The following is a 5561-nucleotide window of genomic DNA, read 5'->3' on the forward strand; positions in this document are numbered from 1 at the left end:
GACGACTTTTAGAGCAATAAAGCTAGCCAAGGGTTGAATCCGGTTTATCTCAGTTGATTGAAACAGTTGCATTTAAGAAGTGATATCCAATAAATTTGAAGTCTAAATTTCAGCACCTGCAACCGTTCCTGTATCTCCAAACTGGGAAAAAAAAAAAAAAAAAACTTGCCAAGGGTCAACATTTTCTCCTACGGCTGCTGGCTATGAAAGATTGGGATTTCTCTTCCACTTAAGTATGTGAACATATACTTTAGCTTATACAGTCGTATGTCAAACAAATGATAAGATTTTTATACCTAACAGATACTTAATGTAGGAAAAAATATACAAGTTCGGGTCAAAGACGCTTCAGTTTAATGGTAATTAACAATGGGAGAGATTAATTGCTTCCTCTGTTTGGACATGATCACACACATATACACACAAACACCGTCCAATTACAATTGTCAAACAAACACCATACGCCCAGGAAACCCGGGTTAGCTTTTTGACAAAAGACCTGGAAAAACAATGGATGGTTGTCAGCTGTCACTCTCAAGAACTCAGTTTTATTCCTCTTATTCTACATATTCTTCTTTCGCAGTTACCGGCTTTCAATCAGATTAATTCATTTATTAAGTTTAATTTTTCCAACAAATTAAAAAATGTTGGGAATTTAAACAAAGATTGACTTTGACGATTGCTATCTCTGATAAAAATTTTTTCAAACTTTCAACCATTCAGTGAACTGATTGTTGCTTTAGGTTCTTGAAATCCAAATTGTAGGTATGGTCTATCAGTTCATGAAAATTGGGGTCTCTATGCACTTGGAAATGCAAATTTTGTCAGCATTGCTAAGTCACAAATTGATCTATTAAGGCAGTATATATATTATATACCCCTATATATCTCTATATTAGTTCTAGGGATGATAATTAAAGACCCTTTCTGGGCTTCTTTTGGCTTGCATTGTCATCAGTCACCATTAAAAGAAAAAAAAAATTTTATCGGGTTCAAATTCTGCAAAGATAGAGCTCTGCTATCAAACTTTTCACTACGTGAAGCTTCATAAGTAAAATTCATAAAATTTTTATTAGAAATAAAAAAAAATAGATAATAGTTACAATTTAATGTGAAGATCAATAATATGTAAAAAAAATTATTAAAATTATTATTTGTAATTTAAATTTAATCGATACTTATTTAATAGTAAAAATTCTATCAATATTTTATTAAAAATGTTTATTTAAAAAATAAATCAAATTTTTTTCAATTTTTTTCAAATTTTGTGATTTTGATCTATATGATGAAATTTTTTAATTTTTCGATTTTAATTTTTATTTACTCATTTATAATAAAAAATTTCACGAATTTCATCTATAGAATTTCATATAAGTCACATATCTATTAATAATTTTTTTTCAAAAGGATCCCAAAAGTTAAAATATTTATATATATTTATTCGATCCATGCTCTAAACGATGAATGATAGCATTAATTCTTAGTAATTTTTATAATGAAATAGCCACAACATTTCTTTCTTTAGTGAGGAATGATTCTTGCTATACATCACTAAAAATTATTATCAGGGATTGGTAAAGAAGTTGCTACCAAGGATATAGAATGATTTGCTTAGCAAAGAGGGATGATTAATTAGAATTGTAGGCACTCAAATCATTCTATAATTTTATTCCATATAGAAACTACACTTGTCAAGGTTGGTTTTTATTCATATGGAGTATTTAGTTGCATAAAGTTTTAACTTTAATAGGTTAAAAGGAATTAGTTTTGCTAAAGTTGCTCCTTTTGAACCGAAATAATTAAATTTCATTTTATTAATATATTTTTTTAACAAAAGTATCAATCAAACGAAATCTTAAATTAAATAAAATCACATATGTACCCTAAATCATAATAAAACTTTTTCACTATAGGGGTGCATTAGTATTACTAATTAAAGATTAATTAGTATATTAAGGGCCCCTTAATTAAAGTTTTCATTACATCTAAAATGGACTCTTGAACATTGTAATTATTAAGTGGGTCTTATAAGCTTTGGGTCTTTTCCTTTTCTTGCTAGGGCAGAAGTAGATGCAAACAAACTAATTATGGTAGCATTTGATACTTCATTGGAGTGTAAGAATAAATTAGATCTAGTAATTTAAAATATGAAAAGTAACACAACATGAATATGATATGAAAATGATACAACTTAAAATTTTAGAAATAATTATAGATGGTTTTAACAAAACAAAAATATATATATTTTTTTTATATTTTTGTATTGACATAAATTGCGAGACGTAATTTTTATATAAAACACGATATGAAAATATGAATTTCAATATTTTATATGATATGAATATACGTATCGTCAGATCTATAATATATAATACTATCCAAAAATCCTTAAACAAAAAAAGAAAAGGACAATTCCTCCGACCAAAGAAAATATAAAGATTTGGAAACACAAAAAGATGTTCCCTACAATAAGAGGCAAAACATGGCATTGGATACTTTTGAGTTATATAGGAGGATCTAAAGCATGCATAAGCAACAACTCTTTTCTCTCCTGTTTTTTGTTCTAGGCTATAACACGTGATTGATGATCATGTCATGAATATTTTTGTCTTTAATTAGATGTTAATTTATCTACAACTTTTTTTAAGAGAACGAATAATATATAGTTGCATATATTTAATATTCATAAAGGTTCATGCATCTAATCTGAAAACTAAAATTAATTGATAATATTTGATGAAGATATACTATATATTATTTATTTATATTTAGTGGTTGTCTTTAATGAAATCATGTAAGTACGAAACTAATAAAAATACAAAATGACAAAAGGAAAAACACATTAAGATATGTTCGATCTAGAGGTGGATCGATCCGATTTACCCAAAATCAAACAAATTGGCCATCGGCTGATTTCCACCCCTCTCCCTTCCCCTTACCCGCTTTTCTTTTCTCCCTTTCCATCATCGAACCCCTTTTCTCTTTATGAAAATTATTCTTTTTAAAAAAATTTTAAAAAAATTATTCGTTTAGTTCAAAAATAGAAGTCTTAAGAAAAAGATGTTTTCTCAAAAATAAAAGATTTAAGTTAAATAAAAACAATTTTTTAAAGTTTTATGATTGTTATATTTTTTGAATTTTTTTAATTCTAGAAATGTTTTATTAATTTTTTTAATTTTAAAAATAAATTTTTAAAAAATATGATACGTAACACATTTTTATTGGTCAATAGTCACCGTATTAGTATTTTGATTAACACCATCAATCAATAGTGCAAATTGCTTAATAAAATAAAAATTGAAGTATCTAATTACTATTTCTTTTAAATATCAAATTGACAAAAATAATATAATTTAAAATGCAAATTACACATTAATCCTTTAAAATAATATGTATAATATATATATATAACTATTCTCTATTAACTTTTTTCTTGCCCAAAGAATAAGTTGCTTACAATTAATAAATTATAGGTTTTCATGATGTCCAAAAACAAATATGGTAGTCCCTTACAAAGTATAAGTAATCATTAGGAGGCCTAATATTGAAAAAGGAAATTAAAATTAGGTACTTTGTCATTATACTCATGGAAATTTTCACAAGCATAAGCATGTAAACTTACCCAAAATCAAAGCAAATTCATCATTTTTTTTTTCAAACAATCTATGGAATTTTGTTTAATTAGCTAGAGAGAGATAGGAAAACAAAAATTTTTTTAATTACCCCTAGTTGTGAAAGAGATATGGAGTGTTTCTTGCTTTATTTATTAAACTATATATATGTAGACACATGTGGGGCAATAAAATTCTATGGATGGATATGAAAGTGGTGATCCGCCAATTAATCTTTAACAAATTAACAAGGTGGATTGGTGGTTGAGAGAGTTGAGACATAGGTCATTCTCTCTGTTGGTTTGGCTTTGTAAATCACCATTGATATCACTCCAAGATGTAATAAATTACTTAATTTTCACTAGTATTAATGAAAAGGCCAAGAAAGAAGGTTAAAGGAAAATTTTTTTAATCATAAATTATATAAGAAATGTGTATATTTATATAAAAAAATTATCTTTTATATATATACATCAATGGTGAAGTTTTTAAATTTCATATATAAATATATATTATAAGATTTTAATTCAATTAAATAAAGATAATATGTAATCTACTATTTAAAATCAATTTTTAATGAGGCATCCCAACAGCTCAAATTTAATATTTTATTTTTAAAATGTAGAATTTGAATCTTAAGATGTGAAGGATTAAATTATTGAGATAAATGAGAGAGGATCATCTCTCTATATATGATCCAACATCACATGTACAAAAGAAAAAAAAAATAGTAATAAAATCATCTTATTAAACTTATATATATATATATATATATATAAAATCAACCTTTCAATTACATTGTTCCATTTATATATTGAGTATTTATGGGAAAATGTATTAAATTAATATTATATGAAGATAAAGATCATTAATTTTGAAGATTATTTTTAGACTTACTTTAAATATTAGTATAATTTATTGGGTAATAATTAAACAACAGTGGTGAGTTCCTCCCTAGTTAGGACCCTCAGTTCAAATACCACAAGCAGATCAAATAAAAAAAAAAACTTTTTTATATAATAATTAATAATATAATAAAAGGAAAAGAAAAGAAAACGTGTGGAATTTTCTTTTAGTAAAACGTGTGGAATTTTCTTTTAGTGCAAGTCAATCACCCTTTTATATATCACACTTTATTAGGGTTTATCAAAATTTTATTTAATTTCATATATAGTTTTGGGACTAACATTTACTTAATACAATAATTTAATGAATTTTTTTTTTTATCTTGTGTACTGCACACTTAAAGCATTGAATTAATCGGGCTTATACATATGAATTTTTAAAAAATTATTATATTAAATAAATTTAGAAACTAGATATTTTATATCGATTATTTTTTGGATTAATTGATATGTCATTAGAGTTTACATTTGAAAATTATAAGTTCAAGAGAGTTTAGGCGTGTAATGTTCTCTTCAGTCAAGTATATATTAGATAAAAGGATTTAAAGGTAGTTTAGGAACTTTAAAAAAAAAAAAAGAAACTAGATATTTTATTAGGGGAAATTAAATAAGAGAAACTATACCAAAGATCTTAGGCGTTGTTAAGCATTGCTTTTAGGTTTTAAAAGGCAACAGCAATGCTAAACATATTATGATTTATGTTAAAAGTACTTTTTAAAGTAAGCTAATTGTAAAAGCTTATTAGGAGGTGCAATCGAGGTTTGAAATTTATGATTTGGATACAAAATTATTAAGTACACACTTAATTATTTATTTTTGATAAAAATAATCTATTTCAATATCATATTTATTTTAGACATTTTTAATGTTTTTTACAGTAATGCCAAAACACGAAATCTTAAAGTATTTGTCATAACATCTAGATTCTAGGATCTATCGTTAGACATTGACTTGAAAGAGTCACCACCAATCTTTTTTATCTAGGTGCGATTGCCACTTAAAGAATCTATCCTTTTAATGAACACCTAAGCCTAATGGTCCCTAA

This window comes from Durio zibethinus, chromosome 27, assembly GCF_047325235.1.
Source record: "Durio zibethinus cultivar Kanyao isolate XHJ-2024 chromosome 27, ASM4732523v1, whole genome shotgun sequence".
Classification (NCBI taxonomy): domain Eukaryota; kingdom Viridiplantae; phylum Streptophyta; class Magnoliopsida; order Malvales; family Malvaceae; genus Durio; species Durio zibethinus.